The sequence below is a fragment of the Temnothorax longispinosus genome, chromosome 9 (genome assembly GCF_030848805.1).
Source record: "Temnothorax longispinosus isolate EJ_2023e chromosome 9, Tlon_JGU_v1, whole genome shotgun sequence".
Lineage (NCBI taxonomy): Eukaryota > Metazoa > Arthropoda > Insecta > Hymenoptera > Formicidae > Temnothorax > Temnothorax longispinosus.
Window position 1 is genome coordinate 5,972,670 of NC_092366.1, and position 27,554 is coordinate 6,000,223.

Here is a 27,554-nt window from a genome sequence, read left to right on the forward strand (position 1 = left end):
AGGGAAAGAGACGCGAAAAATAGAGAGATCCGAAACGAATGGTGGAAAAAACGGGCGAATAAACCGTCGCCGAGCGGCGCACAGCGGAGAGAAGAAGAAAATGCGGAAGGCTCGAAAAGAGTTGCGTTATCCTAGGACAGTTATGAGCGAACAATGCTCAAGTTTTTCGCGATAAATAGCAAGGGAGAATCGAGGACACTACGCGACACACGCCGCTGTCTGTTGTTACCGGCGAGATCAACCGACGTAAACAGGTTGCTGAAACCACAAGCCAGAAATTGAAACCGACATAATCCCGACGTGATTTGGGCTTCTGCTGCAAACAGACAAAATAATTTCTACGTTCATTCATGATAATGAAAATGGAACGATCGAAACGGGACACACTCTGCGCGGTATAGATCATATTTTGCTTCGCGTTTGCGTGTGTACGAAAAAGGGATGTGCAAGAGTATTAAAGTTTGCGCGCCAGCTATCTTGCTCGACATGTATTATCGTTCGCATAGGTGCACGTAGAAGCTACCATTGATCGATGTAGATTCTTTGAGGGATGAGTAGAATTAATCGGTGCACTCCATGGCGAAAAAGAATTTTTCGCAAAATGATACATTCTTGTTACATTTCGTCACCTTTGTGCTTCCAATTTCCTCGCACTCGAAGTCGTCGAGTCCTCTTCCTCTTCCTCCTCCTCCTCCTGCTCCTCGTTTCCGCAGTTCTCGGGCACGGGCCGGTTTGGGGATCGCGCATAGCGTAGGGCCGGGGGCCACCACCCTCGCAGACAGGGATGGCAGGGTGCAGCAGCCAGGGACAGAACCGAGGAGGTGGATGAACCGGGCGGCAGTCTGCAGAGTCGCGCATACATACATACGCGCCGTGCACGTAATAGATGTATGGGGCGCGAACGCGCGCGCACAAAAGCGCGCGTAGAAGCCACAAGCGGGTGGCAGAAATTGGCGTGGCTGCAGAATAGAGAGAGAGAGAGAGAGAGAGAGAGAGAGAGAGAGAGAGGGTGTATATGTGTGAAACGAGTAGGAGAAAGAATGTTTCTGCGAACGGGCCAGAGAATCGTCGATGTGGATAAAGGAGGATAGTGATAAATACATACACAGAAGAGAGATAGAGGGAGAGAGAGAGAAACGGATGGAAAGAGAACCGCGAGAGAGCCAAAGGGAGTGTGAGAGTGCGGCTGGGTTTCCTGGGTTCGTCGTCATGACGACGAAACCTCCGCTGCCAGACCAGACAGAGATTCGCGCCACCACCGACGGGAACGCATACACAAACGCACACGTCGGGAGGGAGAAAGGGCGGAAAGATGCAGAAGGAAGGAAAAAGCCGGGGGTACGCGCAGACGGCGAGGGAGACGGCGCGGAGAGTGAGCGAAACGGAGTTCCGTCTCCGTCCGAAAACTACCCCCGCGCGCACGGTTCCTCCAATCGTGCCGTACCCTCCAATCGTTCCGCAACCCCCGCGCCGTCTAGCCGTCCGTCGTTTGTTGCACCGAGAACGCCGGGCCAGCGACTCTCAACCCGGCCGGGAAACGAATCGAGGTATCGAGTGCTTCGACCCCCTATTGACGGAGTTTGTTGCACCCCTGCCAGTGATTCTCCGTCGAATTGCTCGTGGAAAGAAAATCGCTCTCAGGCTACGTGTTTTCGGCACTCAGCGAAATGTAGATTGCCCCTAATCCTAGTCGTCCAATTCTACTAAATCGAGGTTCTCTTGGTAGTCAAAGAAATCTTAAATCAGACACATTTCCGAACGCTAACTTTCTACTTTACTCCGTAAAAGAACCATTTTATTTGGACGTAAGATTTTCAGATGTAAAATAAATTTAAGAAACATAACGAAGAGATGATAACGGAAAATGCTTAAAAAATATGTATTTAATACTTATATGCGAAAGGAGGGTTCAGGAGTCGATGATCAATGAATAGACGAACGTTAAATATGATATTATTTATTAATATAATATATTTTATAATATATATACATATATATGTATGTGAGTGTATGTATGTATATATATATTTTTTCATATTTATTTATATATATTTCATATATTTATATATATATATATAATTCATTCATTTTTATTTAATTTATCCTCTTTCATATCATTAAATATATACGTGAAACCCTGATAGATTGGGATTAACCGTGTTATTTCCCTTTCTCTCTCCCTTTCTCTCCGCTATCATTCGCACATGTATAGTATATCTGATGTTCGTTAGGATGCACATACACATGTCGAGTGCCGAGTGTTTCGCGTACGTATTATACTTAAGCTCGTCGCGCATCCCTTCTGCCATTCGGTATCATATACAAATTTCTATTTCTCCCTCTCTCTCTCTCTCTCTCTCTCTCTCGCACAATCACGCACGCGTACTTTTGCTTAAATAACAACTTTTTTAGCGACGGCACGGTCGAACGACTAACCGTCTCCTGGAACACGTTTGACTCGACGTATCGTCTCTCGAGAAATGCAATGCCGATGCGAGTGCCCGAAGCGAATAGCGCGCGAGTTACGAGGCAGGGCGTAATCTTGAGTAGAAGCGTGGAAGGAAAGATGAAAAAAAAAGGAAAGAAGCGAACAAACGGCGCGCAAGCGGCACGCGGTCGATGACGCGCGCTGCCGATGCGCCTCGCATGCGCGGAATCGAAAGTTAAGAAAGGCGAGCATTCAAATCGGCTCGACGCAGCCCCGACGCCATGAGATAATTATTCAGATTAATTCAAGCGTACTTTTTCTCGGCGCATAATCCCGGCTTTGATCTTCCTTTTCTGTAGGCGCGAGGGGACTAACCATCCTTTGACGGAAAAAGAGAGACGGTCGCCTCTAACGAGTACCCCGAGTACAAGAGGACTCCCGTGGAAGTGATCGATAGAGGGGCATTGCCGCGCTTTACCGATCCTGACCTGCCCCTACACTCGCACGATTCGCACAGCCACATATTCTCTGCGGACAGGCCCGGATTAAAGAAAATCCGCGGCACCGGATCTCTCCCGCCGCGGATTTCCTATCGCGTTTCAACGATCCGCAGTCATCGCCGTTCTCTTCGGCGCAACGGGAGAACGGTCCGTCATCATCGCGTATTTCTCGCGCGATGATTGGCACAAAATCTCCGCTTCTCTTTCAACCCGATAAAAAGTACAATTTTTAAATGTCTTGCTAAAAGTGTGCTCGAAAATAAAGCCGCGTTTTCCGCTAATTTATAAATTTATTTGCTAAGTTATAACTTAATTTAATTCTGCACCGAATTTCCTGATTCCATACAATCGCGTATTTCTACCGGAAAGACTAATCTAGGCCTGTCGCAAACGCACATACATACGCTTAGACCGCTCGAGGCTGCGAAAAAAAAGCGCGAGCATATTATACGCTCGCGCGAGTGGACCACGGATTGCTCCTTCCAGTCGAGATGCCTTGTACGATGGTGATAATATTGCAAAAATAGATTTCTCGTGAATATAAACTCGTGATGTGAAAACCGGCCCGAATTTCGTTCAGTTCAGCCGTGTCCACTCTCCCTCCCTGTCCCTCGAGCGGCGAAAATGCTTCGTGCGCGGAGACGCACGCTCTCATGTTCGAGGACGAAACTCTTAGCCCTTTACTAAGAAAAACACATTTAACCGCCTAAAACACATTTGCGGTACAGTCTTTAACACTTTTACAGACAAACAGACAGACAGGCAGACGAACAAACAGACAGATATATAAAACACCGAAGGAGTTACGAGGATGTGCGCGACCTGGACCGAGCGGGGAGATGTTCGACCGGCCTGCCGAGGAGATGCGCCGTTTACGCCGGTACGCTCGTACGGCCGTGTGATTTATCCTACGATTTATCTCCCAAAATCGATATCGCGAAAAAAATAGCTTTGAGCATCTGTTTTAATTAAACCGGAAGCACGAGTCACGATGAATACTCGATGGGATGGTGCGTCCGGGTTGAACGTCCGAACGCACGGTCGTACATATTCGACATTGGGACGCTCTCTCCTCTCGGTCCGGCGATCCGCGAACGCTCGTTACGCGCATACGTCGTTGGCGATGCGTCGGGCGACGACGACGGGGCAGCAACGAAAATCCCTGACCCTCGCAACGTGCCTCGCACTCGACGGCCAGGTGTATCGAGAGGGTGCGGTAAGTGCTCCTCACATCTGGACGAGATCCGCGTCATTGGGCCGCGCTACGCCGCTATAGCCACGTGTCGACGATGTTCAAAGGTCACGGCACGTGCCATGCCGGCTCGACCGGGTGGTCAATATTTTCTCATCGTATCGCCGCCGCCGCCGCCGCCGCCGCCGCCGCCGCCGCCGCCGCGTCGCATTGCCGATGCACCGATACACCCGATCGGGATGAGAGATTCGGACTTGCGCTTGAGATCGACCCGCGGAAGAACGGAACGTACCTGACGGAGCCGCGTGTGTGTAAATCGCCGGGGATCGAGATTCGACGATCCCCGTCCGACGGAAGCTTACGTATCTTTGTATTTGTTTCTCCGGATCGTTGATTCGAATGGGGGGAAACGAGAGAGACGCGCAATAGTCACAAAACTAAAAAGGAATCCTCCTTTTACATTTTTAGACTCTTAATAAATTTTACAACATATTTCACAACATTTTATAAAAATGGCTATAGAGGCGTTTCTTTATATATTTCTTAATTTTATGAGCTTCAACAGTGTACGGGAAGGGAGATTTTTTTTTAGCTATCCATCTTTTCTTTTTCTCTCTTTATAATACTGTATTTGTATTGGACTTTGTTTCCTTGTACCGACAATAGATCTCGTTTCCCTCCTCAAGTCAACGATCATTGATTACGCGGTAATGGACACGCTTATTAGGAATTCGCCGAAACGATTTTCGCGATAAATGCGAGCAACGTGACAGTCCAGGTACTGACTCGGTGCCGAGGAGGTACTTCCGTTCGCCGATCAGCCGCGCGCGCCGAAGATTACATATCAGTCGGTCGCAGGGCTGAGAGAAACAGATTGTCGCTCTCGGTATACGGAGCGACTCTCGTCGAAAATACTCGCTTACTATGATACGAATGCGCGATAAAACGTGGATTACAGATATCGAGGAGTTTACAAGAAGGAGGATAAAGGGGGAGGGGAGAAGGGAGGGAGGATATACATATTGCTGAGTTCGCGCGACACCGCGTCATCGCCGGTCCACCACGTACCGGAGATGACGTTCGCGTCAATGAGAATCGAAGAGGATCGAATGAATAATGCGCGATCGTTCGGGAAGGGGGAGGGGAACGGGGGAAGAGAATTGGAGGAACCCGTGTCCTCATCTCGTGCCGTGTGGGCTCATCTCTCTCTTTTATCGTTACAAAATTTGATAAAAATACTTATCCGGTCGTCGGCGACGTTTTCTTATTTTTTTTCTCCTTTTAATAATTTTTTTTATCTCGTTGCCCTTAACGAATCGGTTCGTTAATGATTATCAGTCTGTCCCTTGGGATAAAAGAGGCGCCCCCGAGCCGCCTCTTAATAAGGGGGAGCGGAGGGGCCCGCTACTCCTTATTACATCTTACAAGGATCTATTGGCAAAACGGTATCCTCCGTTCCTTCCTACGCCTTTTCCGCCGCGCGGATTTCACGCCCGTTCTCTCTTTCTCTCTCTCTCTCTCTCCTTACTTTACGTCCCATTACATAGAGATTAATATATTCGCTTACTGGGATATTTATAGTTATCGCTTACACCGAATACACGTGTCTTACTCATAAATCCATTTCTCTCAGACGTACGATTTAACATCCTGAGCGTTGTGCGCCTCCTCAATCGTTCTTTCCGCGTTTTTTTCTTTTTTTTTTTTTTTTGAGCATGGTAAATCATCACCGCGCGCTGCGTGATTTAGGATACACCCTTCAGTTGCCTCTCGTTAACGTTAAAAAGAGTTTGGCACCGATTTTTTGTGACGTCCCACCTCGATCCTCTCTCGCGGCTCTTCCGCATCTTTTACTCTGTCCTCCTCCTTCGCTGATTGCTTTATCGCTGATACTTATTACCGCGCGCTTCTCGCTCATTGATTCTACGCTTTTCCTTCGTATTTAATCCAAAGCGCCGCGAGGAACCGAGAGAGGACGAGTGCGACGTAAAAAGGGGGTGAAAACTCGCGATTGAGCACCCTCGGCTAATCGAAGGGGTCTGCGCTCAGCGGTGCTCAAGCTCGAATTAATCGATGCAGGGCTGAGCAATAGTATACCGTCCGATTTTCTGCGAAATCCGTTTCATCTCCATCTCCAGGTCGTCAAAGCAATCTGAGGATAACGGCGATTCGTACGCGCGCCTCGGTAAATCCATTCCATCTCGTTTAAAAAGTAAATACTCCAAGTTTTCACAGATCGAACGTATTACCGCTTGGAATCTCCGGCGCGCGTATCCGGAATATCCCAACCGATACCAGGGACTCGATTAATATGCTCCTAAGTGATAGCGATCCCGATTAAAGTGGCGATGAATGAGGAATCGAAACAAAACAGGGGGGGGGGAGGGCGAAAAAATGCGAGGATGGAGAGCAGGTGGAACCAAAAGGGGAAAATTAGTCGAATGAGATCTACCTATACTAGGCCAGAGAGAGATCTTTAATTATTTATTATGTTCAGGAACTGGCGATCCAAAAAAATATATATGTGTACGTACAGATTATCATATTTCCACATATGATAATATCCCTAAAGTCGCATTATATATATATATATATTTAACGGGGGTGGAACGAACGAATCGGGGGAAGGAGGGTCGGCGCGGGTCGGGATCTCTCGAGAGTAGCGAGTTTTTTTTCCGTACATTCTTCCCATTGATTTTCGCGCATTCTCTCACCTCTCTCCTCGTCATCATTTCGGTCGTCGAGTTATTCCCGTCGTCGGCGTCGTCGCGACGCCGAAACCGAGCATCAGATTTCACGTACATACATTTCCGAAATGCGCATCGATATTCCATCTCCGGGTCTCTCCGTGGCGCAACATTATTCTGCCGCTCTCTCTCGTCGTTTCACGGGCCCGCTACGAAATATCATCGAAAACTAGATATAATCTGTTTCTTTTTCTGTTTTTTTTTTTTTACTTTTTTCTTCTTTTTGCTCTTAAATATTATTAGCTTCTTAAAATCTCTCTTGTTATCGTTTCCCTTCCTCCTTTTGTCCGTCCTCACGTTACGTAGATAGTCTTTTTGCGTTTAAATTCCTATTAATCTTTAGAGAAATATACGTATATAATACTTAGTTCCGTTGTCATTCTCTTGCCGCGCGCGCGTGTTTCCGCGATATTCTTTTTCTCAGTTCCCCAATTTTTTTAACGTTAAGAATTCCTCGCCTTCTTCCCGATCTCCTATCTTCCGCGTTAAAAAAATCGACACAGTCATGGCAGGTTGTTACCACCGAGATTTTCGTATAATATGCTGATATATAAGAACTGGACGAGATACATGGACGATCGGAAGTGAACAGTGACGAAACAAGTGATGCGAATGATACAGCGCAAAGACACACGTGCTGATGTGAAAAATGATATTAAATAACATGAGAATCGTAAAAGACTGCGAATAGTTACGCGAAAATATGTAGAGCCTCGCATCGTTATTAAAAATTATGATAAGATTAATATATGCCAATGGAAAAATGTATAAAGTAAAACAGAATCAATGTTACAATGCAAAAATATGTAAACCAAGGCGAAAAGAGTGATTTGATGGCAATCAATTGAGAGAAATAGATTGCGTCGGTTGATCGTCGTGCGGCGAAAAAGAAAAGAAAATAACTTTACACCGTATTGTAGAAGATAATATATATTTTCTTTCAATATATTTTATATATATATATCCTACATATACATAAAGCAATATATAAATATATCATCGATATATGTATGACACAATCGTTCAAATTATAACACATATACGTTATTACAGGCAGGATATGCAACTTTATGCAATTCTTTATGAAATACCTATTAAGGACTCGTTCTTAAATCTGTTGCGAAATCTCTCGCGACCGCTAAGAAATTTTACAAAATATCCGTTGCCATGCTCGCCCTACGGCATATCTCATAAATATATACGTCATGTGTAATATATAATATATATATTACGTTATACTCTCTAATATACAATTTCCGACAAATTATAAAAATATTACGGCGATATATCATAAGTCCTGTTCCAGTCTGTATATCGCATAATTGCATTATACATGCAAACACTTAAAAAGGAGGAAGCTTGAAACGATGTTAAGAAGTAAGAAAAGTTTTCGCCGAACGAGCAATCTACTTCTCTCTCTCTCTCGGGCGCAATTTTTTTTCGTATCGCGAGCGCCACCCTTGGCAAAGGCTCTCCGTCTCTGTCTGGAAAGGGAACTGAAAATCTAACTAAAACAGGAAAAATAGGCAGATGCGGCGGTGTAGGCCGGTAAGCAAGAGCGGTCTGAATCTCGTTATCTCATTTATAGTCTTCATTTAACTTTGATCTCCCTGAGAGAGCTACGACTTCTCCCTGCGCTATGTGCGGAAAGTCAAATGCACGATTCTAAGCGAGAAACTGATGACCGAGTAAGCGAACTTACTTCGCGCGAGATATTTAATTCAAAGAACGAGAATAAAGGAACTTGCAAAGGTGATCTTTCGATCTTTCACGTTGATCACTCTTGCTTCCGGAAAGAAGGAATGGCGAATGCCACCGATCCAAAAATAGGAGGAGCGCTCGATGGAAGAAATTAAATCTTTAGTTACTGCTATGGGGAAGAGAAAGAAAGAGAGAGCGAGAGAGAGGAGAGAATGGCGGAGATCGAGATTAGCGAGAAAGAAGATACGAGAAATTCCGCGGGCGCGATCGCCGTCGAGCGAGCGGCGATCGCGCCGTATCACTCACTCTCATAAAAGAGATCGGATTTTTTTTTCTCCTTGTTCTTCCCCATTCACACGCCTTGCGTACCTCTTAAATAGTCTCATTTACTTTATTGCTTTGTAATTCCGTATTGAAGACGCACCGGCTTTATCTAGGAGCCGAGAGAAAACATGGTAGAGATTATGTGACGGGGTCTCATCAGGACGGGTAATCGGGAAAATCGGGGGGAGCTGGTAGTTACGGACGTCTGGGCCTCGCAGGGATATTCACACGGGAAAAGGGGGGGGCAGGGGGAGATCTCATTAGATAACTAGTAGACAATGACATCACATAACATACGTAAAAATTATAGAGATTATTAGTGTATTAAATACTATTAATATATATATATATATATTAACTATTTATATATTTCTGTCGTGTGTGTGTCGTATCTATACGTATGTTTCTGTATGCGTTTAGTATAAACGTGTGCGTGGCTATATGTGTACCTGTGTTTACGTGTACGTGAGCATCCGTGCTCGGGTTACACCCGTGCGAGTAGCGTGGGGGCGTGTGAGCGCGCACGCATTGTGTCTCTTTCTCAATTTTCTTAGGCCTTAATCATTGCGCGGAGTACGCGGAAACGCAAGTGGAGGCGTTATCTCGCGATAAACTCCTCGGGACAGTGTCGCGCGTCCACTCGCGCGTGTCCGAACGGGCTCGGGAACCCCGTGGCCGGCGGCCAAGACAGGTGGACAAGAGATTTTCGAAACGTTTCGGATCGCGCCGCTTGGCGATAATAGCGATAACGACGATCGTTATCGCAGATATATTTTGCGAAATCCTCGTCGACGCGACTTTTTTCACGAGAGCGTTTCGCGAAAATTCCCGCCCAGCATCCCCGGACCCTGACGGCATTATGCAACGTTGCACACGTCAATAACGGGGCTCTCGGAACCGCGTTCGTTAAACGCCGATACTTTAATTGGATCCGCCCGAATCCACGTGCCGACCGGCAATCTTGGTGCCGACGATTTTCCAACGATTCTCTCCGTATTCGCGAGATCGCTACCGCATTGAGGATCACGCTGGAAACGTTACCCTTCGTCCTTTCCCCCACTGAATTTTCTATCTCTTTCCCCTCTCGCTCTCTCTGCCTATCATATCTTCCTCTTTTCTGCCTCCCCCTCTTGCTTCCCTTTCCGCGTTTCATTCTCTCAACAAATCGCTGAACGAATCACCGTTAACACTGAATTATCATTATTTATCCTTATATCGTCTGACATTTGTATAATATCCTATAGTGTCTTTACAAAAATATATATATCATTATTTCAGCACTTTGGCTATTGGAAACCTATCGTTAAATAATACTTCTTCGACATTGGTCCGGACGCGTCAAAATGATTCGAACGATGCCAACGAATTGTCCCGCTAGTGTGAACGGAGCTTTTCTCTTCCTTTTTCTGTTTTCGTCTTTTTTTTCCTCTTTTTTTTTTCATTTTAACGGCACGTAAGACTGCACTTAAGTTATTATTCTGTCTTTTATAGGACGCGTGCTTCCTCAACTGCCGATGGCGTGTCGTCGCGGATTGACGTTACGTTAACGTTACGGTTTAACGGTTACGCGCAACCCTGGGAGGATCTTTGGGATTCTGCAGAATCTTCGCGGATCCCGGCGACCGCGAGATGACCGCGGATCAGATGCACGCAACGTTACTTGGTTCGACACAACGCGGCGCGTATATTCACGGAGGTGTTGCTTGCTCGTTTACGTTGCATTGTGTGTGGGAAAGGGTGGAAATATAATAGTGTACCTACTTTCTGTATTGTATCTCTCCTGCGGTATTTTTCTTCGTTTTCTCGCGTTACGGATAATCAGTCAGAAAGCTATGCGGTATTCTCGTAAAGTACATATTATTATATATCAATACGTACGTAAATAAATATATATATACATGGATAACGATAAATATATGTATATAAACAGGGTGTCTCGGCTTCTACGGCTTGTCCTCCGTTCGCGGACTCTCTTCGAGATAAAAATTTATCTTTATCTAATAAACATCGTGGAAGTGATTTTAATATTAAATCTGTTTTCAAAACTGCGAGTAGATAAAACATTTTTTATTTTTACTTCATTTCCATATTGAATATTAATTCGAAGAATAAATGATCGAAATCTTTGTCCGTTAAAACTGTCGCGGGAAAGCGACCGCGGATTTGTCGAGGAATCCGCAGAAGGGAAGAAATGCGAGGAACCTGAAACATCCTGCATATATAATATGTATAATATATAATATATACTATATATACTTTTATATGTGTGTGTGTATAAGTATACATATCACTTCTGCACGAATCCATCGCGTTTTCAGCCGTTATTCTCTTAGGTAGTCAAACGCGAAGTGAATGAATGAGCGAACGAGTGATCTGCGAATGATCGAGACGCGATGAGATTGAAAATGATCGAATATACGCCGATTATCATATCTCGCGACGGACGCGTACGGTTTTATCTTGGCTAGGCGCTGCTCTTCGTCGCCGTCATCCCCGTCGTATTACCCTTCCTCCTTTTTTTTCCCCGTCGCTCGTTTCCTTTCGGCCCGTGTTACACACACACACACATTGCCGATAATAGACAGTAACACACACAACACGGCCGACAGTGAGATATCTTCCGGCGGCTATAGTTCGACTATGAAATATAATAGATTTGTAGTTACAAGTACACCCCATCTTTCCGCCACGCCGGGAGCTCTCGCCCCTGATGCGCGGCACGCATTCTCTCGATTCTTTACTTGACCGATTCAACTTTCTCACGTATGCGTGCAGCCACACTTAAGTAACTAGGCTATAGGAGCGTTGGGCAGTATGAGATTTCCTTCGTCTATTCCTTCAATTGCTCGCTTAAATGGTACGCTCGCGGGACGCCGTATAGTCGAATATCGTGGCCGTGGCCGTCGTAGCGTCTCCCCGTTTCTACACATTTCTTCTCTTTTATCCCAGATTCCAATGAAAAAAAAAAAAAAAATACCGAACGAGATACAAAAGATTCGATGCGGGAGGCTTGTCATTCTGCATTTCTTTGTACTCACGTATCCTCTCCCTGTACGAAGGCTATTGTCCTTTCGTATATTTCGATGATCGCGTTGCGTTGCATTTCGTTCGCGTTTTTGTCGACCCTATCAGATCTGCCGTTTCCGCGCAAAACTCACGTAATTTCACTGTATACTCCATACGTTGCTACGACGCCACGCTAATCAATCACACTTGAGAGACGTCCCGCGATAGTCTCGTAACGCTAATTAAAAATCTATGGTGTCCCGTCTTACTTGTCGCCATTAAAGGCTAACATACGCTACACTGATATAAATATATACGTGGTACCTGTATTTTACGTCGAAACTAGGATTTATGAACTAGTAGTACAGAGAGTTTATGACGGGGGGGTGTTACACGAGCGAGTCGATGTTTATATAATTCGTACTTGGAGTTTCAAGAGGGAGGTAATTAAATTGCGATAGACTTATAGAGCACATTTTCTCCTCTTCTTACGTAGGGCGGGGGGAGGGGCTGAGGCGCGGAGACGTTGCGTGAATAATAAATATCAATCTGTAATAGCATCGTACAATCTGTAAATATACGATGCGCCATATCTTCGACAATATAATTATAATTATCCATTATTACAATATATATATATATTTTTTTTTATGTATCATACACAGAGCATAAGTATATAGTATTTATCGTCATATATATTTAGATTTAAATATCATTTTAAACTTTTATAACGTTTCATATAGATCGAAAAATAAATATAAAAATAAACCAGGCATTTAGGTATTAATATTTTGTATCAATAAATTTTTTTTCCTTTCCGCCAGCTTCTCCTCCGCCTTTCTCTCATTCGTCGCACAATTCATATTACTCTCTTTGCCTTTTTTCTACTGTTTTCTTTTCCATATTATTCTCTCTCGCTCTCCAGCGATTTCCATTCCGTTCGTATTCCTCTCGATCTTCGGCGCAAGAGCGAGACGATGGTTGGCGTGCCAGAAAGTATCGCTCGAAAAGAAGTTCTCAGACGGTCTCTATAGCATCCTCTGTCTCTAAAAATATTAGTAATAGCTTGTGCGTTGTTACATTCGATAAAACGTATATCTTCGTAACACTCGTGTGAAACAAAAATTCATCCCTGCCTCCGTTTTGTGCTATCGTTCAAATTCCCATCGAGCTATAGCTGGCCTCTCTCAGGAATTCGTCGCGATTAATTACGTATCGGATACTTCACAATCTGTATAAACTGAAGCGGCATACCTTTCGCGATTGCGAAAAGCATGATCGTCAAATTCGCGGCACGCCGACCGTAAGCTATTCCGCCACGGCTGGACGTTGATCCACGGCGCATAATCGCACAATTTCATCACTCGCAGCATCACGGTTCATCTTTATTTATCGCCCATCGAGACGTCTAACGCCGAGCATCGCATTTCACCGTTGAGCCCCAACACGAATCGTGCGTCCAAATATATATCAGCCACATACGCGCCAGTTTTATTAATTACGTTAGATAAGATTTCTCTTTGTTTGAGCATTTCGCAACGCGCACAAAAAAGTACAAAATTAATTATTCTTTATCATTATTTTTCGTGTCTCTTTCTCTTTCTCTCTCCTTCTCTTTCTTTCTCTCCCTCTCTATCTCACTTTCTTTCTCTCTCTCACACTTTCTTCAAATTTCCCTCCAGTTTTGGTTTAATAATCGTTTCTCTCGTTTTTGTGCTTCCGCGTGTGCTGGCCATTTGGCTGTTTTTTTTTAATCTATATTTTTCTCTCTTTCTCTCTCTGACTTTAAGCTTTCTCCCTCGTTAAATATTTTTCTCAATAACATCGTCTGTACGTTTTCATATATTATTTTGAATTATCGGGATACGGCCGCAATTTGCGAAACCACGGCCGCATCCTTTAAGATTTTACATTGACAGGTGACATTACAATGACATTTCTTTCAATGTCTATATGTCTATATATATAATATATATTTAATTACATTTATATATATTATATATATACGCGCGTATGTATACGAATATGTGTATATGCATGTATGTATACGCGTGTATTTTCATACTCGACAGATATAGTAATAATATGCGTAGATATAAGGGATATAATTTTCATTTTTCATCCTCTCGTCGAAACGTGTCGTATAGATAAAATGCTCTACCACCTAAGAATCGCTATCATAATAAAATAGAAAAAACCCCCATTCTCTTATCAGAGGTCATGGCTCTATGCTATTATATATAATATTTTTTTATCATATATATATAATATATAAATATCTATGCAAATACGCGCCTTCGAATGTGTACATACATCATATATGTATATATAGATAATATATTTATATATTTTTATACTCGCTTAGTCCTATGTGTGTAATTTTATCGCACCTCTCAGATATATCTGGCTGCACTGCCACTAAAAAGACTCTACGTCGTCCTTTATTTCCTCCTTTTTGGCTATAAAACCACACGCGATTGTTCTATACGAATAAACTGAAATGAATTGTGTATTCGGGAACTAAGTCATAGTTATCTAATAATGCTCGTAGATATACGTGTATCGGCCGTTTACAACTAAATGAGAGAAGCCTGTTCCTTCCTTCGAATCTATCATTTTCCATTCCATGTGCCATTCTTCCGTGCAAAATAAATCAGTGTAATAATGGCGCGCACACACACACACACACGCACACACGCACACACACACACATCCTCCATTTTCGGGAATAATTAATTTAAACAAAATACGCGGGCTTTTGCCCTGCACGTATGATAAATCAACATTTCAGAACATCCATTTCATTTTTCATTCTGTTTGAATCAGAGAAAATGTAGATTAATTGTGATGTGTGGGATATTGCGTTATGATGAGCACGGCATAAACGTTTGTACATTATGCCTATATCATTATATTGATAATCGCATTATTATGTCGCGGTTGCAATATCGCATTGCTTCCCGTCACACGTAACAGCTGAGAATCACTGGCGACAGATATCTATTTATCGAACGTCATAGTCATATGCACACGACACGCCTCACCCTTAAAACGCATTTGAAATACACGCTAGTGTCTCCAGCCGCCTGCGCGATCTTATTAGTCTCGTCGGGGTAAAAAGGGGCTTAAAATTCATCGTAAATACGAAGTATAAGAAGTATTGACAGCTCGTCTTGAAAACTATCGGAGTCTGTCTATAACTACTGCTGCGCATTCCGTATTTATAAAAAAAAAAGACCAACGGAGTGGCTGTTTATATTCATACCATCGATCCGTGCTGGCGTGATATTGTCGTTTAAAACGAATTTAGCGACAAGCCTTAGGAACGTGACGAGATCGCAAAACCGAGTCGGGGTAGAAGAACCGGAGGAACCGGAGAAACCGGAAGTGGTACAATTTCTGGCGATGCGTAATACCCGCCGACCTTTGTACGGATAAAAACATCATCAGCGGCTTCGAAAGCGCGCCACGATCGGCGCCCATCGTCGCGTGATATTCGGCGTTCGAGCCGCCGAGATAATCAATAGTATAAGCGAATAGCGGCGGTGCCGAGCCAGCTGCAGCGTCGCGCGGCCATTACGGCTGTCTGGCAATGAGATCACAAAATATTTTGATCAAGGTTGAGACCCCCTGGTGGCAAGTCGTAAGGGGATGGACGGGCAGGGCGTCGCCGCGTCTCCGCGACCCCTACGAGCTATCGACCGAGAGAGGAGAGAGAAAGAGTGTCGAAGGCGACGCAGTGCAGACAGAGAGGGAGGGAGAGAGAGAGAGAGAGAGTAGAACGGAAGGAAACATAAAAGCGGCGCGAAAGCGTTTGTCAGGGATGAAGAAAAACAATTTGGAAATCAATAGAATTGAGAAAATTTGGGAAGATTTTTATGATGCACGTATGTACAAACACTTGGAAAAATTCGTGCGCAAGACACGGCGAAAGAGAGCAAGGATTTCATTGCTCATTCGTCTTTAAGTTTCATCCTACGCGACACGATGGCAGATTCGGATTTTCCCTCGCTCTTTCAGCTGGAAGAAATGCTCGTTGCTGCGAAATATATTCGAGATTAACACAATCCAATTTCTCGTTAATTATTTTCGAGCGAGATACATTTTATTGCGCAGTTCCTAAGTCCTTGGTAGTTTATATATATCGCGCGCTCTCCTACTCTCGAGAAACTTCCGAAAGAAAACCAGGGATATCGATCGACGAAGATCCCGACAGAGCCCGCGGTGAATACTCGAAGCTGCCTCTCGGATATCGCGTCCCATCTCCGCGGAGTCGCGCGGAGCTCTCTCTCTTCGGCGCGCAACTATCTAATTGTTCCGGGACGAAACTGTCGTAATTAGGGAAATGTCAAGCGAGAGAGGACCGTTTCGCGGACAGGGAGATCGATTTTCGGCTGACAAATTAAATTCGCGTAGATACAATTTAACCGAGAACCCGCGCTCCTTCAACATTCAAATGAGCCTCGATTCGATTTCGAATGAAACACGAAATTGGTAACGAGAAGACTTTTCCCGGGACTTTATCCGGTTTCTTCAATCTAATATCGTAGATCCTCCAGATCCATCGCAAGAAGAACCGAAATGTCGCGTAACAGTCGGATCGGCCTTTCGATGGATCGTTGACGACCTTTTGACGATCGAGAAACGGAGAAACGTGGCGCGAATGGAATAAGCTACGGGCCTGAAATCGGCCTCGAGGCGACCGTCCTCCGTCTGTCTCTCTCTCTCTCCCTCTCCATCGCTTCACCCTCTCGCGCTCTCTTTCAACCCCCCCGCGGTGGCGGAGCGTTCGCTGCGATTTTCCAGCGGCAACGTATGCCAGCCTATACACATACATCAAGAGCGCGCGAGCCGTGCGAGAGAGGCGAGCGCCGTTCCAGCTATCGATCTACTGCGGAGCAATAGAGGCTGACGAGAGAGCGCGCGAAATGGTTGCGGGGGTTGGAGACGGCGAAGAGAGAAAGAGGAAGCCACGAGGAGCGCGGCGGCGGCGACGGCGGGCCGGCGGACTGCCTCGTCGTATATTGGACAAAGTGCGCCGCGCTGCCATCATCGCGCGGAGTTGATGCAACGGAATATGACTCACGGCGATTTAAAACGCACGCGAGTCGTATACGCTTCTGCGCCGTCAATGGCGTAAAACGGTCGAGGGGGGACGACGCTTGCGCGATAATTTTTATATTCATCCCGGAAGATCTTCTCGACCCCGAAGATACATCTCAACCACTTTCAGGGAACTTTCAGGCGGAAGGACCGAAGAGATCAAGAGACGAAAAAGAGTCGTAATCGCGAGGGGAGGGGGGGGTTTAAACCGCAAAAAGTCGCGAGAAACGTGCCCGAAGAGGGAACGGAACGGTCTCTCGTTCGCGGGCGCAAACTCCCCGCGAGTATAATAATCCCGATATCCGAAGAATCGGAGAGCGTCGGGCCGTGAAACGGTAACCTCGGCCACCATCACGAGGACGGCATCGACCGCAACCCCAACGCTGCAATGCGACGTTGCCATCCCAACGGGCAACAGCCCTTGTGCGGCCGAGACGCCCAAGGGGCCGACGAGACAGATTTTCGTGGCACGTTCCTGCGTATCGTACCGCCGACCGGTCCCGCCGCGCCGTTTCGACACGCGACCGTTGGTATTAGGATCAGGAAACGCGGGAGGAAACGAGGGTGGGCAACCGCGGATATTTCCACCCTCAAATCCCGTATTCATGTCGCGCCGCTAAAATTATGCGCGCGCGAGCAACCGACGGCGGCACGCTCCGCGAGATCGTACGACGTAACTCGATTAAAGTATAAGACGGCATAAAATAGAATAATAAGAATAACGGAATAAAATTTTTGATGCGGAAATGTAAGCCTGTATGCTGATCGTAGATACCGAAAAGTGATAAAAGAGTGGAACAGACGTGAGGGAGGTAGAAAAAAAGAAGGGGTACGGATAACGCGAGACGCAGAAAAAATAATGAGAAATTAGATATTTAATGTATAAAAATCACGTAACATTTTATTAAATTTGTTTCCAGTAGGTATATATGCAAGTGTGTACGCGTCGTTCCTCGACTCATATATTCCTCCTTTTTAATAAAATATTTTTGGTACGGGTTAGCGTAGGAATCCTTAAATGTATGTATATTAAACGGCAATCTCTCCCTCTCTCTTTTTTTTCCATTTTGCTCGTCGTTCGAGTCGTCACGAATCCGCCATTCGCGTGTCGAATGTCGGCACAAAGTAGAAATGCAAGCCTACACATTGCGGCTCGTCGTTACAATGAACAACGTGTAATTCGTATCGTATAAAAATAAACGTATTTTGACGATAGAGCGATGGTCGATGGGTATATATATATCGATAATGCGGGTGAAACGACATCCGGCGCCACTGACACGTGAGACGGCGGAATATTATTGAGAAACAATGCTCGTCGCAATATTATGTTTGTCTATGTATAAACGTAAAGTATAATTCTCAAAGAAAAAGAGGAAATGTACCAGATAAAATATGCATTACGGATGTGGTACGCGGATACTGTTTCATTGTAGACATGGTTTTTTTTTTCGTGAACGATGATCGCATAGCTGTACAAGCTGCTCCAGAGCTACTCTTCTGTCAATCGCAAAATATTAGAACACGAGCATTAGGAAATTATGGCTATTTCGTTATTGAGAGTTGGGAAGTTGTGAGAAGAAACGTTGTCGTTGACAGTCTTCTTTTTTTTTCTCATTAACGAGGAATTGATTGCATTGGCTTAAAATTTCTTGACAGAGTAACGATAACTGTGGAACATCCTGTATAAATGTATTTATCGTAGCGATAATAATAAAAATAATAATAATAATAATAATATATCGTAAAAGACAATAAGAAACATAATAGTAATATGATGAAATATACATATACATCTATAATGTTGATTAATATAGGACAGTCGGTTGTGCGCGGTGTGTTTGATCGCTTCAGTGTGTTAAATCGTCACTCAATAATCCTCTTAACGAAGAACCCGTAATCAAGCGATTCTGATGCCCGAAAAGCAACAACTGATTAACCAAACACAAAGCTCCAAACAACCAGACAAGAACACAGGAAAGAAAACATAAGTACACATTATATAAAAATCATATTATATATTAAAATATTCATAATATAATAATAATAGTTGTAATATATTATCGCGCGTCCACAAAATTACATAAAAAAATATAGAAAATAATAACCTTGCTGCTTCTATAATTTATCTCGTTCATCTTTTATCTCTCGCTCGCTCTCTTTCTCTCTCTCTCTCTCTCTCTCGCTCTCTCTCGTCGCTTTCATTCTGTCTCTCTTTCTCTCTCGTAATGATTTGAGTACAGTACTCTAAAAAATAATTCTTGCATGTCTCTGTCATTTTTTCGCCCTTGCGCGCGCGCACGCACGCTCGTGGCTTTTAGGATCCTAATCTATCCGGAATAATAATAGTAGTCGTAATTATAATTAGTATACATACATGTCGTGTATTTTGCTGCGATTGTGTACGAGGGGGGGAGTGTATGTTTCGTTTCGTTTACGTTTACGGCGGAGCGGGATAGAAATGTGGGCTCAGGATCGTATAATTAATATCATCGTTCCGCGTACAGTGTACATGCGCGAGAGAAGAATGTCGCGCTAATTTCGCGCTCAGTGTCTATCGAGTCTGACAGCTCTCAATTGGAGATTAAGGGCGTCGGCCAACGAAATGGTCGGCCCTTTCTTTCGTGTGTACGCTGTACGCGATCGCGGGGAAGTATAGAACGTCGGGGAGACGCGGAGAGACCGGGTCACTCTTGCCGCCACAGTGCACTTGACGCCGCCGCGGATTATTGCTGCTTTAGTTAACATTATTACAAGGAGAGATTGATTATAGCTATCGTAGAGGAGCGAGCGGCGGCGTCGTTGGACACTGTGATGGCGCGACGAAATACCTGGCTCTCTTGTGAGATGTGACGTTATTTTTTTTTCTATCTCTCTCTCTCTCTCTCTCTCTCTCTCTGTTTTTTTTTCTCGATAACCCCAATAATAACAAAGGGAAAAGCAGCGAAACGTCTTGGTTTCGCAATTTAAGACTAATGCCCAAACAATCTGCGATAGTGCGTTTCTCTCCCTTCTATATTATCCGGCCACGATGAGTCGATCGACGCGCGCTTTTTCATCGATCGTCGATCCACCATCGACGGCCCTCCATCCACGGGGATTGTTCGAGAAAAAGGAAACAAAATGGTATGAGGAAAGAATTAATACGTGCAGGGAAAATAGAGGAGTGGATCAGAGATAGAGAGAGAGAGAGATATAGGAAGGGAACGATGAAAGCACGAAACGGGAATACTAGCACAATAATAGTTACACATACTTAAATGATAGATACACAATTAAACTGAAATTAAAACATCGAACATAAAATATCTTCGCGTTACATATATTAAGAATCTCTCTGATAAAAAGATCTTCATTCTCTCTCCCTCCCGTCGAGCCCCCGCATCGTCGCATTGCAGGGGCCACGAAAAAAACACTGAGCACAACATTCAATATATATGATATATGATATAATAATATAATAATCGTAATCATAATAATGCGATAACTACAATAATGCGTTTATATATTTCATGCACAATATATAATTAAAGATTAATTAAAGAGTAAGAATTTTCCTAAATGTCATTTTTAAGTCAAATTTATCATTTCCCATTTCTCAGTTATCTTTCGTTCTTTCTTTCCCTTTTGTTCCTTTTTACGTTTTTCCCTTTTCGAATGTTTTATCTCAGTCGAATGCATCTCAACATTTGCCTTAATTAGACACGCTTCTTGACCTCTCATCTCACTATAATCAAATCTAAATATCTCACTATATAATAAGATCGACAATCTCTGATTTGTTTTGCACGACTACTCAGTGCAGCTTAATTTTCTCCCCTCACGCTTTATATCCACTTGTCGGAGGAACAAGGCTCAGACATCCTCAATCTTTAGTTGTATACGACAATAAGAATATATCAATTACAATAATATTAATAATAGCAATATACGTATTCATATATATCTTTTTCTTCTGAAATACTGATTCCTATAGTTTCAGGGGCGGTTGCCTCCCTCGGATCCGCGCGTCAACAAAGTTTCGCACTGTCGTCCCTTCGCGTCACACAGCCTATTGCTCTTTAAAAAAAACCTCCTCAAGCCCGCGTAACCTGAGAAAAGAGTGCAACCCCCTGATCTTTTTCCTCACGCGATAATTAACTTATATATTTCTTTTAGATGTAAAACAACAAAAAAAAAACGATGAAGACTGGCGTAAAATCGACGAGAAAAGCGCGAAACGAGTGAAGTTACGACGAACGAATCAACGAAGCGCGAGAAAAGGAATGAAGAGACGTCACACATCGACGCAAACGTCTAAAAAAAAAAAAGAATTTACGCCAATTAACGCGATACCGCGTACACGAAATCACATGAAGCAAGCGAATCGAGAAAGAGAGAGCTTCAAAAAACTGATGGGACAGTTTTCGTTTCATTTCTGAGATCGAGTTTGTGGGCTGAGAGCTGAAAACGCAGCCGCGCACCGACGATACGTTGGCCCTTCTCGATCGGCTGCTCGTCGTTCCCATCATCGGTCCGGGTTACGGCGGCGATAAGAACGATCGCGAATCGACGGGGCTCGTATCGAGATCGAGAAACACACGCGTTTCGTATGCGGGAATTATTAATAACGTTTACAGTCTAGGAGAAACAGACGCGCTCTTGACGCGGACGTGGCCCCGTCCGGACCCAGCTACGTTCCTTTAAGATAATTAAGTAGATACGTGGTAAGTAATTAAGAGGAAACGTGGTCACGCACGTTCACGAGCGTTGCCTATCTTCAATCTCCGGCGACTCGCACGATCCGTACGATTATTTTGGAGCCCGACGCTTGCGAGTATACGAGTAGCGGCCTAAATGAGTAGCGACGACGCTCCCAATAATGCAGGAGAATAACGATAGAATAATCCATAGTGATCGTAAAAGCTGTGCTCTCGAACGCGCGGTCTCTTTTAGACGGTAATCGCGACGTAGAAATACGTATGTGTGTGTACGCTGTGTTTATATGTGGATGTGTATGGGTGTGTTTATATATTGTGTGTTATATCATATTTTTATAATATACGTATAATATATTAGGGATATCGAAACGTTCTCACTCATGTCCAATCACTATCCATCGTCGCCGGTCGATAGCTCGCGCAAGCCACGAAAACGATAAAACAGAAGAAGAGAAGGGGGAGAGAAACGATCGAAAGAGGAAAAAAACGGACGCGAGGCTGAGAGAAACGTTGAATTCTTTCCTTCACAGCGAGAAATGCACCGGGAAGCGCTCGAACGAGAAACGGGCGAGATGAGGGCGCGAAGAAAGCGCGGAAAATTAACGAATAAAACAATCTCGCTGAAAGATCGTTGGTCGTTCCGTGAAGAATCGCGCGAGACAACTCGATACTGCGTGACGTGCTATGCACAAACAAAAACTACATGAAATATATACTATATATATAGACCAATAATAATAATAATAATATTAATAATTAATAATATATCCATGTGATAAAAAAGCATTGAAGCAATAAAAACTTATTAATAATAATAATGTTAATATAATCAGCATTAATATAATAATATTAATCAGTTATATATACCTATTCAATAGAATATAATCATATAGTAAATAGAGTTAAATCAAGCAACAACGATCATTAATTTTTTTCTCTCTTTCCTCTTTCTATATATAATATATATATATATATATATAATATATATATCTATTTATATCCATCGATATATTCCTATAGTTAAATCATCTCTTTTTTGTAAATTTCCTTATTACTCTGCCATCTACTAAAGTTATATAATCTTTCTTACATTTAATTATTATACTTGGAGATATGTATCGTCGTGTTTAAAATGTGTGTATGTCTGCGCTTTCTCTCTCTTTTACATCCTTAACAATACGCTTTGCTTTATTACCTTACTCGAGTTTTTAACGTTGCGAGGGTGAATAGGGGTTGCTACTGGATCGAAGCCGAGAGGGGTCGACAGACGATTTCTCGCGCGGCGCTTGCTCGTGTGCTCGATATACGATAACCATTTTTTTTTCTCCCTTTCCTCCGTCGCCGATAAACTGACCTTTTCCGTTTCCGTTGTCGTTAAATCACGCCCGATACGCTCGTTATCGATTTTCTTCTCTGCTTATTATCCTGTTCGATATACTCATCGCGTTCACGTCGCGAAACGTTTTCCGCGTCTCTCCTCTCGCGAAGATCGTAAAAGCGCCCGGAGAGTATCTTGTGTCCTTACAACGTACTTCGTGTATGTGTATATATGAGTGTACCAGTCGCTTTTCGCAAGTGTGTGCATATAATCGTGTATCTGCGGCCCGAGTACGGTGCCTCTTACTACTTTTTCGCTTTCGCGTTTTATTACTCTTTTTTTTTTATTTCTTGATTAAGAAAATGGCAGTTATCGGTCACAGCCAATGGCTATATTATAATCATTAAAGTTTAATATTTTACATTTATTAAAATCTTACGTCACGCGACACCCCTTATCAGTTAAGTTACTCGTTATAGAACGCCTCTAAAACTAGACGCGCCACGTCTCCCTTTTTTATTTAACCGTACTTATCGGTATGTTTCGCGAGTGCGCGTTTCGACAGCATCATACGCGAATGTCCCCGCGACACGAGCGAGTACACGGGTTTTGCACGAATGAACGTACGTAAATACGCGAGAAGAGGAGCAAATGCTCATTCGAAGAAGTGAGAGCGATGTCAAGAATTCTCTCTTTCCTTCGTACTATCGACACTCGATAGCCGCGAAATAATCATGGCGATTTTTCCCGACTCGCGCTTCGTTACCATTGACGATTAGCTAAACTAACGCCCGTTTTATTATCACTTATCGGCGCGCGCGCGCGCGCGCGGTCAGCTTTTGATTTACGTATGGCACTATATGTTAAGTTACGCGAATTTACATCTGTCCCTCCTCGTTTCCCTGTTGCGGTGCCGATAGCGAACGGCGATGAAGCGATAATCATAGATGCCCTACGTGTTCGCGGTGAGTGAACGTGAGAGCTCGACGTGATCGCGTTTTTCCGAGCCGGTGGAAATTCGAGACGTTGGATCGCGACGACGTTTAGTGTCGAGTATCAATTCAACCAAGACGGGAAAAGAGACGCGTACACATGACGCGAGCACGTGTACGTTATGATGACGAACGATAACACCGACGACCCTGCGACGTCGGAACCTCGGCCAAAGTGAAGACTACCTAAATGCTCGTATTCCTGTGCGCGTTTGTATGTGTACTTTTTTTCGCGATTAACGTGTTAATTACAGTATAGGATTGTCCCAAAGTCTAGCGGAGGTTCTCGACGAGGCTTTCGTCCTGCGACATATTTATTTCCATTCGCCTTCAAAACGTTTTAGTCTTGAACTTTCTTCTCGCCGTTACCACTTTCGAGAGTACTCTCTCGCGAGTTGCCGAAACACGGTTCGAACCTAATGTGGACCGACCGTAAGGAAGACTGAGTAACGACGCGTTCTTTGAAGAATTTCAGCTCTCGACGCGCGATAAAAATCAAACGAGAACTCTCGATACCGAACTTCGAACCGTCGAAAGATACGCAAATTACACGTATTGGATTTTTCATGACGCGCGCGATGTGTATTCCGTTCAAATTTCTTATATATTCCGATACGTTTCTAAAAGCACCACTTAGTAACGGATGATTAGAGAGGCTAAAATTTCGCGCGATCTATATATTTTCCTATCGGAGGATGTGTGTCGGAATTTCGTCTCGATATTTCAAACTCCCGGACTCCGCCATCGGTCAGCACATCCGACGCGATCGTTAAAAAAAAAAAAAGGAAAAACTTGATCCGTCTTCCGTATCCCCTCTCCAGCTCCCTGCCCACACACGCGCCGTTCTTCCGTTTGACTTTGGCGTCATTCCGAGTTCTGGCAACCACCGTGCACCCTACACCCTACACTCAATATCCTACATTCCTCTCTCTCTCTCGTTCCCGTTTAACCTACTGTCGTTTCCTTCGCTATACTCTCTCTATACGAACCCTCTATTTTTTTTTATTCAAGCTTCCGTCTTTCCGTTTCCGAACATTCTCACGCTCCTCTCTCTCTTCGCCCGCGTGTGTTTCTCTCTTCGCGCGCCCATAGAGACCGTACTTTTCGCCGTGGAACAATAAGTAATATCGGCGTCTTGTTTTATTTTATCTCTCTCTCTTTCTCAGGATCGCTAATTTAAATATATAATATATTATTGTAATATCTTTCTCTCTCCATACGCTCAGTGATTTAATCGAAATGTATAAACGCACGCATATATACGTGGAATTGATGAGATTTTCTTCCCCACTCTGTCTCTATTTCTTAAAGTGGTTTCCCGCTGAAAAAAACTCTCGTTTCATTAGCGTTTTGTCCGTCTCTCCCTTCTTTGCCTCGTTTTATCGCCCTCTCCTCCTCTCATCACCCTCCCGAATCTCGCACACGCGCACGCCCGCGAGATCCAGAACGGATTTCTCAGACTTATTATAGCAAAGTTAATGAGAGATTTAATGACACGATCTACAATATATACGCACGTGTATGCCAGCCGCCTGCCATTATTTCGCGCTCGCGGCTGCGCGGCGTCTTTCGGAACGTAGATGCTAAAGAGAATACCTATAAATATATTTTATATTATGTGTGTATATATATATATAATATAATAATATAATTTATATATATGTATATATATATATGTGTGTATGTGTGACACATCACCATACTTTTTTTACCACATCTTTTTTTTTCTTTATACTTAACATAGAAAAAATATAGAATTTATTTTACTTTGAACTTAAATATAAAATAAACTTCTTTCTCTTTCTCTCTTTAGCTCTCGATTATTATAATATATAAATATACGCTTCTGTTATGCATCAACGTGTTATTGGTGTGTCTTTCGTGTGGTACGCGTGGATGTGTAGTATGTATGCGTGTGTACGTTCATTCTCGTCTGTGTCCGTGAAGTGTTTGCTTGTGTGACGTTATACAAGTAACAAATAATAATATACAAATATCGTTCGCGCATGTCTATCGCGCACCCTCCGGAGCTCGTGCGTACGCGAAATTATTTTTAGCGTGCGTTTAGCGCGTGCGGAGTGAGTGCGTGAGTGGAGTGCGACTCTTCGTTCGTGTGTCACGCGTGCGTGAGTGCGCGTACGTATGTGTAAAGAAGAGTCTAGAACGAAGATCGCGCGGTATATACGGAGAAATAATAAAAGGAACTGGAGTGTGTGTGGAGAAACACGAAACGAAGCGGCACGCGGCGAACGGCGACATTTTCGCGCGCGACGAAAATTTATAAAAAAAAAAAATTAAAAATAAACAAAAAGGCCGAGTCACTCGTGTTCAGAAAAATCGAAAAAATATTCTCTCTCTCTCTCATCTTCCAACGTCCATCACGAGATGGGCGATTTAAATATATATAATATATATATTTATATATAATATATAGTAATATGTATTATGTATCTCGACTTATTCGGAGCTGCGACTTGAGCATATATTCGTTTAAAAAATGGCAACGATTGACAAGAACTTTTGATAAAAAAATAGAAATGCAGACAACGACGAAGGAGACTTGGGGGAAGGGGAGGTCCGGGGAGAGAGGAGAAAGCGGAGAAAACTCGAGGGGGAACGATGACGGGGGCTAAAAAGAAAAGTGGAACGTGAAGTTAAAACTCGATATCGAAGCGAGGGAAAACGGAAATGCGCGGGAAGAATTGTACACTCCTCCCGCAGTTAACGTTTAAGCTATCGCGTTTGTTGTTTCGAGTAAAAATTCGAAGTATCGTCTTTCCTGTCACGCGCGTTAGGGCCCCATTGTAAAACCCCCGTTTGATTAGCTTCTTCCCCTCTTTCGTCTTTCTTCGAAACGAGATTATATATGCAGAAACGGGTCGTAGGGACACGTACCGTGCTCCCTCTCATGGATATAAGGACGAACGTCGCGGTTCTGCACCCTCGCGTCTAACGGGGGGCCCCTTAAGATCGCCCTTTGCGAAAGCACGATGCTCGTCCACGAGAACGGGGGAGACAGGACGATAGTCATAGTTCCGTTTTGTCTCTTGAAGGTAATGAGAGACGTTCAGCACTCGTCCTTCCCTCCCAACGATCTCGGAGAGGAAGCGGTACAGTGACATATCGTATATGTATATAGAATAATATGAACGTATATGCGGATGCGCGATCCGATATACATCCATGCGATATACATACATATATATATAATATATATATATTTATATTAATGCAAGGTAATATAGCGATAATATATGATTATGTCTTTCCAAACGAAAAAAAAGACACTAATACGTATGCATCGTCGATCCCTAAACGTGAAACGAGTATCGTTTTAGCGTCGAGTTTAAGCGATCCGCTCGATTATCAGCGAGTTGAAAAATACAACTCGCAAGAGCTGCCGGCGCCATCGACCGACCCCGTTTTTTGCGCTCGTTCTTCCTGCCCGAGAGCGGACGCGCGGCCCCTCGACTTACGCGCTGCGTTCTATTCTCTCTCCCTCTCTTTTTTTTTATCCTCATAATTTTCTGCAATTTTCCATTT

At 43.8% G+C, this 27,554-nt stretch overlaps 1 protein-coding gene across 2 annotated transcripts in view; it reads right to left on the reverse strand.

Annotated features, from left to right (window-relative positions):
- Positions 1-19,856: 19,856 nt before the first annotated feature.
- The window catches only part of LOC139818591 (RNA-binding protein MEX3B-like), a 41,184-nt gene continuing 33,486 nt past the window's right edge, over positions 19,857-27,554 (reverse strand). For both annotated transcript variants that reach the window (XM_071787357.1, XM_071787359.1), the window contains one exon: positions 19,857-27,554. This exon is cut by the window's right edge and continues 3,180 nt beyond it. The gene's annotated coding sequence lies outside the window, so the exon portion shown is untranslated.